Genomic DNA, 15,881 nt, shown 5'->3' with positions numbered 1-15,881 from the left:
AAATGGAAAGTTGATTAGATCACATTATCTAATGTATACAATCATCTTCTAGTAGCTATGAACAAAATATAATCAAATGAAATAGAAATGAAACAGCAATACAGGCTAAGATACAATTGTAGCAAATAGATATGAAATATTAAAAACCTAAATACGATCAACATTCTTTTTGATAGATACAGGAAAAAGTTAAGCAACAGCTTTTTTGCCTTTTCATACTGTTCATGGGGTTCTCATGCTGTTCATGGGATGAGATGGTTGGATGGCACCACTGAATCAATGGACATGAGTTTGAGCAAACTCCAGGAGAGAGTGAAGGACAGGGAAGCCTGGCATGCTGCAGTTCATAGGGTCACAAAGATTGGGACATGACTTAGCAACTGAACAACAACAGCGGCTTTAAAAAAATACTACATTTAGTAGGGAATAAAATGATGAGTATAATTGATAAAATATTTTACTGAGTTCAAAGTTTGAACCATCACTCACACACACTAAATATAGAAGAAAGACATACGTGAAAACTAGGTTTGATCCCTGAGTTGGGAAGATCCCCTGGAGGAGAGCATGGCAGCTCACTCCAATACTATTGCCTGGAGAATCCCCAAGGACAGAGGAGACTGGCAGGCTATAGTGCATGGGGTTGCAAAGAGTTAGACACAACTGAGCAACTAAGCATAGCACACAGGTAAAAATTAATGAGTTTTTCTAAACATCAATTAATGAGTCTGAGATATAATAACATACTGTTCTTGTATGGAATATATATTGCAGAAATGTGATAGAATTTTCTCCCATGTACCTACAAGCCATACTATATTTTCTTTATTTACATTGCAAGTCTGAAGATTATTGTGGATAACTTACATATAGGTAGGATCAGTTGGACAATGGTGATCCAGAAACATTGGCCGCTGCACTCTGCACATGCATAAGACATTCACACAAAATGGAAAAAAATTCCTGCCCCTACAAGACCTTTCATTTTGCCAATCAGCCATGCGTTTTGTTGTACTTTTAAAGTTACAGTTTAATAGGATACTGGTTTGAGCAACATATAGCTTATAAATCTTAAAGCAACAATGTTAAATAAGGAGGCATGTTATGAGAATTGTTAGGGACATGCATGTTTCTTATAACAACCGTTGGATAGTGTAAATCTAGCCAGACACTTATGAGAAATAAAACTGAGGAGTTAAAGTTGTTAATAACTCATGCATTATACCTGTAGTTTGGACATCTATATTGTTTATACTCATTTCCCTACAGTTGGGGTGAGCTGTACAGATAGACAGATATACACATCCCCAGGAGTAGCATAAATCCATGAAGGCAATATCAGCTCTAACTGACTGGAGTGAAATTTACCTGACTGGCTGTCAGTTCTCTTTGTAAGTTAGGGTTCAGTGAACTCCCAGTTTGGAATCTTCTAGGATGAACTGAATTCAAATAAAAACTTCCCTGTAGGCAGTTAAAGCTGAACTATAAGTCTGTCTTTCAGTGATTTTTGTTCTGATATTTTTCTTCATATTTGTAGCTACTGTCTCTGTGAATATTTTAACTTTGCAGACATTTTGCTCAATAAACTGTTCAAGTTTGTGTCTTGATTGCATGCCATTAGTTTGTATCAAAGCTTGCATGTATTCCTATATTCTTACAGAATTAACTTTAGGCTTTTATTTTCTTTTCATTGTGTGAATTGGACTAAAGCAATGCCATTCTTCAAAGTGAGAAAGTTTTATTTGGAAAATTCCTTTGAAATGACTTTATTATAGATTCTAAAATTGCCCGACTAGTCATTTCTAGAATATAATTCCCAAGAAATTTCTTCCAATAAAGTGAATTATGGATTACCAGCACATATTTTTTTCCTTGAATGGCAAATAGAGGAAAAAATAAAGAGGATTTTAACTTCAATTTTGAAGAAAAATTGTTTGATTTGGTGGTCTGAAATTCAATCTATGATCATGGGTGCTTTGAGTAAAAAAAAAAGTCAGGACTGCTGTTTCTCCCCACCTCATTTTTCAGGCCCTGACAATGTTTGCTTTTTTTTTTTTTTTTTAAATATTATGAGAATATACATTCTGAGTAATGCTTACCATGAACATTTAAAACAGAAATGACACATCCAAGGTGAAAATAAAGGAAAGCAACTCAATAGCATTCTGTCAGAGATTTTATGATCTCATGAGAGTAATTAGAAAAGTCAACCAAGAAACTATCAAAGCTATACAAAAGACAGGGCTGAGAAAACATTTTCCAGTAGATCTTTTAGTCTACAAACTTTAGGTCACATTTCTTTTGTGCTTATAGATGTTAGGTATATTTGACAGATAGGCTAAAAAATGGAGAGTCATTATTAATATGGAAAGACGGCCATGGCAGGCAGTCGGCTTTTCCTGTGACTAGTTCTACAACCTATGACTTGGTTTGTTTGCTAAGTCATGTCTGACTCTTGTGACCCCTTATACTGTAACCTGCCAGGATCCTCTGTCTATGGGATTCTCCAGGCAAGAATACTGGAATGGGTTGCCATTTCCTTATCCAGGGAATCTTCCTGACCCAGGGATCAAACTAGGGTCTTTTGTTTTACAGGCAGTCTCATGTATTGCAGGCAAATTCTTTATCAACTGAGCCACAAACTAAGCCCTCTAAAACCTATACCAGTCACTGATTCCACTTAGCCTCCATTTTCTAATCAAGAAAGGGCAACAATATCGATTGTTGTCACAGTAAGATAAATGCAATTGGTGTGCAACTGTTATGAGATAGTCAGCAAAATTCCAGCTACTTTCATTGTTGAGATGAAGAAGAGGGAAATGGAATTATGGTACCATGATGCCAGAAATTATCATGGAATACCTATCTATTGATTACATTGTAAAAGAATCATTAAATAGTTCAGAGAGAGTCTTGAAGATGACCATTTAAAAAGAAATTAGTAACTTTTGGTCAAAACAGCTACAACAATAACAAGAAAACTAGAGTTCACAAAATTTTGGTTTTGAGGAGATAGTAGCACCAGGTATGAAGCAATATTATGTAGTAAGAGAAGAATCATTAATGATTTAAAGTTTAATGAGAAAGGTATATTCCAGCAGAAAGGAGGTAAGATGCTTTGATTTTCTTGACAGTAGCAGTTTCCACTACATTCAACTGGTCTTTACTTGATCAAACCCACTGGTTTGCAACTGCTTTCCCAGTTTTAACACAGGGAGTCCCGCATCCTTGGCAAAGTACTCTGTCTAGGTCAAAATGGTCTTCATTTTGGTCTTCATAACATTGTCTTGGTCTTCACAACACTGACTATGAGCTGGTCAAGATATGCAGTGGTGAATGGAAGTTCATAAGGCTTTTCATCGTCATAGTCAAGACTGTAATTTTATTCTGTTGTTGTTCAGTCGTTAAGTTGTGTCTGACTCTTGAAACCTTATGGACTGCAGCACGCTAGGCTTCTCTGTCCTCCACTGTCTCCTGGAGTTTGCTCAAATTCATGTCCATTGAGTTGGTGATGCTATCGAACCATTTCATTCCCTGCCTCTCCCTTATCCTTTTGGCTACAATATTTCTCAGCACCAGGGTCTCTTCACATCAGCTGAACAAAGTATTGGAGTTCAGCATCAGGATCAGTCCTTCCAATGAATATTCAGGGTTGATTTCCTTTAGGATTGACCGGTTTAATCTCCTTGCTGTCCAAGGGACTCTCAAGAGTCTTCTCCAACACTGCAATTTGAAAGCCTCAATTATTCAGGTCTCAGCTCTCTTTATGGTCCAACTCTCACATCTGTACATGGCTACTGGAAAAACTATAGTTTTGACTATATGAACCTTTGACATCAAAGTGACGTCACTACTTTTTAATATGCTGTCTTGGTTTATCATGGCTTTCCTTCCAAGGAGCAAGCGTCTTTTAACTTCATGGCTGCAGTCACTGTCTGCAGTGATTTTGAAGCCCAAGAAAATAAAATCTGTCAGTACTTCTATTTTTTTCCCTTCTACTTGCCATGAAATGATGGGACTGGATGCCATGATCTTGGTTTTCTGAATGCTGAGTTTTAAGCCAGCTTTTTCACTCTCCTCTTTCACCCTCATCAAGAAGGGTCTTAGTCCCTCTTCACTTTCTGCCGTTAGAGTGGAATCTTCTGCATATCTGATGTTGTTGATATTTCTCCCAGCAATCTTGATTCCAGCTTTGGATTCATCCAGCCTGGCATTTTGCATGATGTACTCTGCATAGATATTAAATAAGCAGGGTGATAACATACAGCCTTGTTGTATTCCTTTCCCAATTTTGAACCAGTCTATTGTTCCATGTCCGGTTCTAACTGTTGCTTCTTGATCTGCAGACAGGTTTCTCAAGAGACAGATAAGGGTCTGGTATTCCTGCCTCTTTAAGAATTTTCCAGTTTGTTGTGATCCACAAGGTCAAAGGGTTTAGTGTAGTCAATGAAGCAGAAGTGGATGTTTTTCTGGAATTCTCTTGCTTTTTCCAAGATCCAACAGATGTTTGCAATTTGATCTCTGGTTCCTCTGTCTTTTCTAATTCCAATTTGTATATCTGGAAGTTCTTGGTTCACATACTACTGAAGCCTAGCCTGAAGGGTCTTGAGTATCACCTTGCTAGTGTGTGAAATGAGCACAATTGTAAAGTAGTTTGATCTTTGGGATTGCCCTTCTTTGGGACTGGAATGAAAACTGACCTTTGCCAGTCCTATGGCCACTGCTGACATTTCCAAATTTTCTGGCATATTGAGTGCAGCACTTTCACACCATCATCTTTTAGGATTTTTAAATAGATCAGCTGGAATTCCATTGCCTCCATTAGCTTTGTTTGCAGTGATGTTTCCTAATGCCCACTTGACTTCACATTCTAGGATGTCTGGCTCTAGGTGTGTGATCACACCATCGTGGTTATCTGGGTCATTAAGATCTTTTTTGTATAGCTCTTCCGTGTATTTTTGCCACTTCTTAATATCTTCTGCTTCTGTTAGGTCCTTACCATTTTTGTCCTTTATTGTGCCCATCTTTGCATGAAACATTCATTTAATATCTTCAATTTTCTTGAAGAGATTTCTAGTCTTTCCCATTCTATTGTTTTCCTCTATTTCTTTGCATTGTTCATTTAAAAAGGCCTTCTTGTCTCTCTTTGCTATTCTCTGGAACTTTGCATTCAGTTGGGGATATCTTTCCCTTTCTCCCTTGCCTTTTTCTTTTTTTTCTTCCTCAGCTATTTGTAAAGCCTCCTCAGACAACCACTTTGCCTTCTTGCATTTCTTTTTCTTTAGGAAGGTTTTGGTCACTGCTTCTTGTACAGTGCTATGCAACTCTGTCCATAGTTCTTCGGGCACTTTGTCTACCAGATCTAATCCCTTGAATCTATTCATCACTGCAGCTGTATAATCATAAAGATTTGACTTAGATCATACCTGAATGGACTAGTGTTTTCCCCTACCTTCTTCAATTTAAACCTGAACTTTACGATAAGGAGCTCATGATCTGAGCCACAGTCTGCTCTAGGTCTTGTTTTTCTAATTTTATACAGCTTCTCAATCTTTGACTGCAAAGAACATAATCAATTTGATTTCACTATTAACTGTCTAGTGATGTCCATGTGTACAGCTGTCTCTTGGGTTGTTAGGAAAAGATATTTGCTATGATCAGCCTGCTCTTTTGACAAAATTCTGTTAGCCTTTGCCCTGCTTCATTTTGTACTCCAAGGCCAAATTTGCCTGTTATTCTGTGTATCTCTTGACTTTCTATTTTTGCATTCCAATCCCCTATAATGAAAAGGACATCTTTTTTTGTGTGTGTGTGTGTGTTAGTTCTAGAAGATGCTGTGGGCTTCCCAGGTGGTTCAGTGGTAAAGAATCCACTTACCAGTACAGGAGATGGAAGAGACACTCATTTGATCCCTGAATTGGGAAGATCCTCTGGAGCAGGAAATGGCAACCCACTCAAGTATTCTTGCCTGGAGAATCCCATGGACAGAGAAGCCTGGCAGGCTACAGTCCATGGGGTCACACAGAGTCGGATACAACTGAGTGACTAAGCATGCACACTAGAAGATAAAGTAGGTCTTCATAAAACCAGTTAATTTCAGCCTCCTCAGTTTCAGTGGTTTTGGCATAGACTTGGATTACTGTGATGTTGAATGGTTTGCCTTGGAAAGAACCGAGATCATTCTGTCATTTTTGAGGCTGAACCCAAGTACTGTATTTTGGTCTCTTTTGTTGCCTATGAGGGCTACTGCATTTCTCCTAAGGGATTCTTGCCCACAGTAGTAGATACAATGGTCATCTGAATTAAAGTGTCCATTCCCATCCATTTTAGTTCACTGATTCCTAAAATGTTGATGTTCACTCTTGCCATCTCCTGCTTGACCACGTCAAATTTACATTGATTCATGGAACTCACATCCCAGGTTCCTATGCAATATTGTTCTTTACAGCATCAGACTTGACTTTCACCACCAGATACATCCACAACTGAGCAATGCAGGCAAGATACTGGAGTGGGTTGCCATTTCCTCCTCAGGTAGACCATGTTTTGTCAGAACTCTTCAAGACAGGTATATTTTCTGGTAATGAAATACCATTTTCATAATTTTGTATTAAAAGTGTTTGCTGGATAAGTGGACACAGCACCTCTTGTGGTCTCTAGTGGCTATTTCCAGAAGTGTTAGGATGGGATTATGTCATATAGAAGTGAGACAGTGATCTGGAGACGGTGGGGGAGAATGTTAATGATAATAAACGTCTCTGTTCAGTTCAGTTCAGTTGCTCAGTCATGTCCGACTCTGCGACCCCATGGACTGCAGCATGCCAGGCTTCCTTGTCCATCACCAACTCCCAGGACTTGCTCAGGATCATGTCCATCGAGTCAGTGATGGCATCCAATCATTTCATCCTCTGTTGTCCCCCTCTTCTCCTGCCTTCAATCCTTCCCAGCATCAGGGTCTTTCCCAAGGACTCAGTTCTTCGCATCAGGTGGCCAAAGTACTGGAGTTTCAGCTTCAGTTTCAGCTTCCAACGAATACTCAGGACTGATTTCCTTTAGGATTGACATCTAGGAGAAAAAACATCTAGAATAAACACCTAGGAGAAAGAAAAATATCAAACTAGTCTGCAAAGAGGCTTTGGATTTCTCCCCTGACTGGCAGTCCCTCCCCACCCCTGGGGTTAAGGTTCAGGAGCTGTTAGAACATGGGCGGTGTTAGGATGCTGGTGGGGATGGAGAGAGGTGCAGGAGGAGCTGGAATCCTGATATCCCCTTCCCCCACCTCCTCGCCAGCCATGGAGTCCCACCTCCGACTGCCCTGTAGCCCTCCCTGAAGGCTAGTTTGGGAGCCTTGCAACCTATAGCCTGGCCAGGTCCTGTAGCTGCAGGCAGAGCAGCTGCTGTACCATCAGTGCTCCTGGTACCAGGATATCCTTGTGTTCCTCAGTAAGAGCTATGGAAACGTGCTCTGTGATGACATTGGATGGTGTCATCTGTCATCCAGTACACTGAGAGGAATGAGTTCTCCTACCAGGTGATGAAAGGCAGCTCTGCAGCCCTCTGCAGCCACGTCAATCCAGGTGAGGTGCTGATCCTCAGGGGTGAGGATGGTGGTGTCCAGCGGGAAGTGGTGCAGCATTCCTCTGTGGAGTCAGTGGTCCAGTGTGAGACCGAGGGCAATGTCATTCAAGTCTCTTAAGAAGTTCCTGCTGGGCATGGCCATTGACTGTGCCGTACTGTGCTCTCAGTCGTGTCTGACTCTTTGTGACCCTATGATATGTAGCCTGCCAGGCTCCTCTGTCCATGGGATTCTCCCGGCAAGAATACTGGAGTGTGTAGCCTATCCCTTCTCCAGGGAATATTCCCAACCCAGGTATCAAACTGGGGTCTCCTGCTTTGCAGGTGGATTCTTTCCCTGCTGAGCTACCAGGGAAGCCCATGACCGTACGCTACTCCAGTTCAAAGCTCACCCTATCTGTGGGTGATGGTTTTGAGCTCCATGAAGCATAACCAGGATGCTTTAGATGTCATTATCACTGACTGCTCAGACCCTTTGGGCCCTGCTGAGAATCTCTTCAAGAAGTCCTGTTACCAACTCATGAAGAAGTCCTATTACCGGCTCATCCCTGAAAGAGGATGGCATCCTTTGCTGCTACTAACTCATGTTAGCGACTGAACCTGGACCTCATCAAGGAGATGCTGGTAGTTCTGCAAATCACTCTTTCTGGGCATAGGCTATGCTTCGTGCACCATCCCCACCTACCCCAGCAGCCAAATTGGCTTCATGTGCATTCCTCTGTGCATGCTGAGTAGTTTCAGTCGTGTCTGACTCTTTGCGACCCCATGAACTGTACCCTGCCAGGTTCCTCTGTCCATGGAATTCTCCAGGCAAGAATACTGGAGTGGGTTGCTATGCACTTCTCCAGGGGATCCTAAATTGGCTTTATGCTGTGCGGCAACTATCCAAGCACCAACTTCTTGGAGCCCCTGAGTCAGCAGACACATGAAGCAGGTGGAACAGATGCAACTGAAATACTGCAATTCTGACGTGCACTGGGCAGCCTTTGTCCTGCCTGAGTTTGCCCGCAAGGCCCTGAATGATGTGTGCTGAACTCAGGGGCCACTGCTGCCACAGCTGCCCATGACCTCCGTGAACAGTGAGCCTCCAGGGTACCTGGACCCCGCCAGACCTAGACAAGACTTCTGCTGGCTCGCTCCCCAACCCAATGTTACAGGCTGCAGAATGCTGCCTGGCTTGCCCTCTTAGATGGAGTAACTTTCTGTGTGGCGTTCAGCTTCCAAGCTTAAACCAGATGCCTGCAGCACCACCTCTGCTTTCTGTCACCCCTCACTGATCAAACATGTGTATCTAGAACAGCAATGAGAACAAAGTACTTTGCAAATATTAGGAACTCAACACAAGATATTTGTATACTGGCTATTTTTGAGTATGCAAGAGCCTATTTTGGGGGGGATGTGGCCTCTCCTTTGGGCTGCCTGGTGGCTCAGAAGGTAAAGAATCTGCCTGCAATGCAGGAGATCTGGGTTCAATCCCTGGGTTGGGAAGATCCCCTGGAGAAAGGAATGGCTACCCACTCAAGTATTCTTGCCTGGAGAATTCCATGGCCAGAGGAGCCTGACAGGCTACAATCCATGGGGTCACAAAGAGTTGGATACAACTTAGTGACTCTATCTGTCTCTTTCTTTCTCTGTCTCTCTGTCTCTGTCTCTCTCTCACACATGCACCTTGTCTTCTAAGCCACTAATAGCTGAGGACTTCACAGTACAGTTTATGTACTGGAAGAGGAGAGAGTATTTTGATGAGCTACAAATTAGCTATTCACTAAGACGCTAAAGCATAAATTAAAGGTAAAGTAGTGGGTCATAGCATAGTATATTTGAACCCAGAAGTTGAAATTGAGGCAGAAATGGTCTTTCTCACACTATTCCTTTCCTTCACTTAAAGTGAATCTCTTGCCTGTTATCAAAAGAAAAGCAGAGCTCAAGAAAGGGAAAGGAGAAACAGAAGAAAATCACAGAAATGAAACAGGCAAGAGTTGTTCTGAATGCTCTTCATTCACTCAAAATTAGTACAGTGAAATTCAAACCCACTAAATAATAGTCATGGCCCCATTTGCCTAGATTTCAAGTATCTTAAGCCTGAGTAGGCATGTGTTATCTAGTACTCATGAGCCATGTGATGGAGGTGGAAATAATCCTGTTTGATAAAGATAAAAGATCTTGAAAAGGATTTTCTAGAGAAGAGCCCCATTCTAGACTTTAAGCCTGCCTAAGACTCCAGAAAACTAAATGTAAAATGTTGTGGTAACATACTTGGTCATGTACAGTTCTGTTATATAAACACCCTTAATTAATTTTTGACTCACTTTTTCTTTTCTCCCAAATTTGTGTAATAGTGCCAAATGCATTAACATTGTAACATGTATGCCTAGATTCTGTCTTCTTGGCTTTTTTTTTTTTTTCTTTTTTTTTTTTCCGGCTTTTTTTTTTTTTTTTTTTTTTTTTTTTAAGGGAAGCAGAAGGTAATAGTGGTGGGACTTGGAAATATTTGCTACCTAGGAAGAGTCTCTCTGACCCTAGCTAGTTTTGAAAGCTGATATGCCTCCCAACTGGCTTCCCAGGTGGTGCTAATGATAAAGAATCTGCCTGCCAATGCAGGAGACATAAGAGATGCAGGTTCGATCCCTGGGTCAAGAAGATCCCCTGGAGAAGGGCATGGCATCCCACTCCCGTATTCTTGCCTGGAGAATCCCATGGACAGAGGAGCCTGGCAGGTTACGGTCTATAGGATTGCAAAGAGTTGGACACGACTGAAGTGATTTAGCATGCACACATGCACATGTCTCCCAACACCTACTAGGTGATCTGCCAAATCTGAAATTTTTTCACTATTCAACTATATGTTTTATAGTGTACAGTTTGCCTGTTACCTCACTGGATCTTACCTTTCTTTATGGAAACTATGAGAAGATCTCTATTTTTTGCCTGAGATGTAGGTATATATAACTTTATATTGGCTTAGAGTTTGATGTAATGTAGAGATTATGAGCTATAACCATTTTCCCCACTAAATACTGATAATCTTTCTTGGAATGTGGAAGAGGAAAACTCCTTGATTCATTCATCAAATAGGCATTCGAAGCATGACTGCTACATGCTAAAGGGTTTACAATTCTAGAGTGCATCTTATAAAGTTTTTTGGTATTTAGAGATATAAAAAAAATACCTTTTAAAAAGTTTATAATGTTAAAACTATAATAAAGCCAGAAATCAACACCCACTCAAAATTGCTAGGCAAACTTGGTCAATAAAGGCAATTATGCTTTATAGTATAGTATTTAAAGGAATTTAGATAGAAATTAGATATAAATGACATGGATATTTGTGGGGTTGTGTTTAGGTTTTCTTATATTTTGGGGACAGATAAACAGTTTCATAGGATTTCTATGTTGTAAAAATAGCTGAAACTAAATTGTAAGCTTCAATACTGTCCCAGTTTTGCTTGACTGAAAGGACACATAATAAAGGTTTGTATGTAGAGGCCATAAACCAAGTTATTAAACATACGATTAGCAAGACAAAGTCATCTAGTTCATGTTCCTATTGATTGATGATGTTTCTTAATTCTCCGCTAAACTTTTGGGCTTCCCTGGTGGCTCCGTGGTAAAGAACCTGCCTGCTAGTGCAGGAGACACAGTTTAGGTCCCTGGGTCGGGAAGATCCCCTAGAGAAGGAAATAGTAACCCACTCCAGTATTCTTGGCCTGAGAAATTCCATGTAACAGCAGACCCTGGCAGAGTACAGTCCATGGGGTCACAAAAGAGTTGAGCATGACTTAGCAACTAAAGCAAAAACAATGCTAAACTTTAGGGAACATTGTTTTTGAAAAAACCTTCAGTCAGAAAATGGACAAAAATGTTTAAATTCAGCTATGAATGCTAGATCACTGTGGGTTTGGAAAATAACCACTATACTATCTATAAATTCACTAAATGAAATTTGTGCTACCTTTGGTTAGACAATTAGTGGAGAAGAAAATACGTGACAACTTGGATTTGGGACACTCTAGTCATTCATGTGACCTGATTAATCTCTTACACAGCACTCATTTAAATAATTTGCTCACACTAATTTTAGATCTCTAAATTGCTCATACTTTGTGTATAGAAACTGATTATGATTGTCATATGCATGAAGAGATACAGAACTAAGAAACTTCAACTCAGATCTCAAAATTAGTAGGCATGTATTAATTTGAAATCTGCTTATCTTAAAGTAGCTCCAGTGGTTTGAATGTATGTGAATTTATAATATTGTATGATTAATGAAAGGGGCTACTGGTGACCACTTCAGGGATTGAAATGGCTGAAAAGGGCAAAAATAAATCCATTCTGTTTTATTATAGTAGTTTTGGGTACCATTGGAGGCAGAGATTATTGAACTGACCATTCTAGAATATAAAAATATTTTTGTGCCAAGACCATTGAGTCAGCAGTGTTTCAGTGATTTCTTAAACACACAAACAAAAAATCAAGCAAGAAATACATATTTAGATGTGTGTGCGCCTGCTCAGTCATACCTGACTCTTTGAGACCCTGTGCACTGTAGCCCGCCATGGTCCTCTGTCCATGGGATTATCCCAGCAAGAATGCTGAGGTGGGTTGCTGTGCCCTCCTCCAGAGGAACTTCCTGACTCAGGGATTGAACTTGCATCTCCGCCACTGCAGTTGAAGCCCTATGTTTAGATGACCAGAATCCAAAATCATGTATTGAATTAGAACTATAAGGAAAACCTATTTAATTTTCCAGCTATCTTAGTAGAATGTATTGAGTTAGCATTAAGGATTATTATTATTATTATCGCCACCATCATCACCATCATCATTAATTGTGTTAAAAGGAAACTTTGGGAGGCATAAGTGACCTGCTGGCAAGGATTATCCACTCTCAAGCATGCAGTGGAACGGTTTTGCTCTTAGCAGTAGGCAGCAGGCAGCATTATAATCAATAGAAATTGCCCATATGGGGTTTAAAAGACACTGTGATAATTAAGTTCACCAGAAAGACACAGAAAGTTTTGGAGCTTACTGTAAACCACGACTCTCTGAACCTTCCACAGATTTCACTGACTGCAGTGTCTAAATTAGAAGATATAGCAGCTTTTTCTTCCCATGCTCAGCAAAATCTCTTAACTGGCTTTTGTGTGGGGGGTATAAATAAACATTCACTTAGTGTTTCTCATATTCTACTGAGTCAATATTAAACTGTACTTTTCTATTTTTGATAATCATCATCATCAAAAGTTTGTTTGTAAAGATTTTCTCATATGCCCATGGTTCAGTTAAACATTCTCTGCCATCTAGGAAATTATAGCTTAAAATAGTGTCAATATTTCACCACTTTATGTCTTAACAAACCTTTTTTTTTATGGAAGTTCCCTGGAGGCCTTGACCTTTACATAAACAAGAGCAGAAAATGGATATTGGGGCTTGCAAAATACAAAAATGTACTATTTTTAAAAATCCCATGAAGTACCTTATTTGTTGCTGTCATTTGAGAACAGGGCAACACATAAATTTAACATATCTAGTAACTTTTCACACAGAGAGGTTACAATGACTTTCTTGAGCATCAAGGGAATAACCCAGAATAAATACCTAAATCAGTGTTTCTCAAATGTCATTGATGATATCAGTCTTCCTACTAAATACTCCAGGTGATTTTGATACTTACAGTTCACTTGCTATTTACTGTGCTTTGAATTATACCGCTGTAACCTCCATATTCCTGGTCTAACAGCAAATGCCTTTCCGTATTAGAATTCGGAAACTTTGAGAACCAAATGGATTAGATGTCCAACTTTCAGATCTTTAAGTACATTATTTCACTCAGTCCTAAAGAAACTTTTCAACTTCATGGATTTCAATCTTCTTAATAATATCACCTACTCTGTAAAATACAAGTGTAATCCATTTTCCCACAAAAATCTGTCTGAGGAAGTGTTTGTGTGTGTCTCTTCTCTCTGGCTCCGTGTTAAAGAATCCACCTGCAGTGCAGGAGACGTGGGTTTGATCCCTGGGTTGGGAAGATCCCCTGCAGAAGGAAATAGCTACCCACTTCAGTATTCTTTTTTTTTTTTTTTCAATTTATTTTTATTAGTTGGAGGCTAATTACTTTACAATATTGTAGTGGTTTTTGTCATACATTGACATGAATCAGTCATGGATTTACATGTGTTCCCCATACCGATTCCCCCTCCCACCTCTCTCTCCACCCCATCCCTCTGGGTCTTCCCAGTGCACCAGGCCTGAGCACTTGTCTCATGCATCCAACCTGGGCTGGTGATCTGTTTCACCCTAGATAATATACAGGTTTCGATGCTGTTCTCTCGAAACATCCCACCCTTGCCTTCTCCCACAGAGTCCATAAGTCTGTTCTGTACATCTGTGTCTCTTTTTCTGTTTTGCAGATAGGGTTATCGTTACCATCTTTCTAAATTCCATATATATGTGTTAGTATACTATATTGGTCTTTATCTTTCTGGCTTACTTCACCCTGTATAATGGGCTCCAGTTTCACCCATCTCATTAGAACTGATTCAAATGAATTCTTTTTATTGGCTGAGTAATATTCCATTGTGTATATGTACCACACCTTTCTTATCCATTGGTCTCCTGATGGGCATCTAGGTTTCTTCCATGTCCTGGCTATTATAAACAGTGCTGCGATGAACATTGGGGTGCATGTGTCTCTTTCAGATCTGGTTTCCTCAGTGTGTATGCCCAGAAGTAGGATTGCTGGGTCATATGGCAGTTCTATTTCCAGTTTTTTAAGAAATCTCCACACTGTTCTCCATAGTGGCTGTACTAGTTTGCATTCCCACCAACAGTGTAAGAGGGTTCCCTTTTCTCCACACCCTCTCCAGCATTTATTGCTTGTAGACTTTTGGATAGCAACCATCCTGACTGGTGTGTAATGGTACCTCATTGTGATTTTGATTTGCTCTCTCTGATAATGCCACTCAGTATTCTTGCCTGGAGAATCCCATGGACAGAGGAGCCTGGCAGAAAGGGACTTAGTGACTAAACCACCTTCTCTCTCCAAATGACCTTGACATCAGTATGTTCAAGTGGCTTATACCATTTCTGAGTTATTAAGGTTTGGCTTAATATTTTCTGATTAACCACAATTTCCATGTATTTGCTTTAAAGAGGCTTTTGTAAGTTATATACAAAAAGGAAATTTTCTACCATGCAGAGAAAGATATTATATGTAAATAAGGCTATATTTGTAGCATGACAATCAAAGATACCTCAAGGAGTGGGGCATTGGATTATGTACTTAGTTGCCAGTTATAGATTATAGGAGACTATATGTGAAAATATTATTTACCTAGGGTTGACATAAAATATGTCAGAAAAAATTTTAAAATAAACCTCAATTTGTTCACTGTATGAAAAAAGAAATAAATCATAGCCCACTTCCATGAAATGATTGCATTAGTAAGGGGAATTTTATTTTTAAAACCAAAAAGACAGACTTTTAAAAAAACTATTGCTATTTACTGTACTTTAAACAGTTCTTCTATGAAGATCTTTCTGGTATATTAAAGACCTGTTCCAATCAAAAGTATTCTCTACTGGCTGATGAAATAATTATACTAAATTATCAAGATACTGTTCCTGACTTCCCAGGGTAAATTCCTTTCTTTAGCAACCACAGATTGACATGCTTCACTGTTCATTATTCATCATTCTTTTGCTTCCTCTGCTTTACAGTCTTGATCCAGAAAAGTCTCCTTGGAAACTTTATTGCACATGCTTGGACATCTTGATGATGGCTATGATTTTTTGGTATTGTTTCTTTTGTTGTTGTTGTTTTGTTTTTCTTACTTGTCAGAGGGTCATTTGACTAGAACTTAATCAGTTTATGGTTGTTCTAGATAGTCTTCAGAGGCTGAGTCACTTCTCCAATTTCTGTTGTTTTTATTTTTGTTTGCGTGTTTCTTGCTTTTGTCTGTGGCTGGAGAGTTCTTTCTGAAATAAACAACTCACTGAACACAAAAACAATCAATCAAACCTGCTAGTTTTCCTCAAGAGGCTCAATGTTTAGTTTATTCATTAAGAAACTTTTGCCTTGTGTTTTTCCCTCTCCTCTTCCATCTCTTCTTCCTTATGTTTATAAGAAAAACTCAAGCAGCTTTGTGTTTTAATAGGCAGGGCTGAAGGCAGAGTTCTGCCTCTGGGAAATGTTTATTCTGGAGAAACACAGGAGACATTTGTTTGGTCTGACTCATCTAGACTAAGTCATAAGCTATCTTGGGCTAAAAAAGAGAAGATGTCTTAAATATTGATACTTGTCCA

The 15,881-nt window shown here is 39.7% G+C and overlaps 1 pseudogene; it reads left to right on the top strand.

Moving 5' to 3' along the window:
• The first annotated feature begins 7,202 nt into the window (after positions 1 to 7,202).
• Positions 7,203 to 8,608, top strand: LOC136154559 (spermidine synthase-like; annotated as a pseudogene).
• The last annotated feature ends 7,273 nt before the right edge of the window (positions 8,609 to 15,881 follow it).

This window comes from Muntiacus reevesi, chromosome X (genome assembly GCF_963930625.1).
Source record: "Muntiacus reevesi chromosome X, mMunRee1.1, whole genome shotgun sequence".
Classification (NCBI taxonomy): domain Eukaryota; kingdom Metazoa; phylum Chordata; class Mammalia; order Artiodactyla; family Cervidae; genus Muntiacus; species Muntiacus reevesi.
This window is presented reverse-complemented; position numbering and strand designations above follow the sequence as displayed.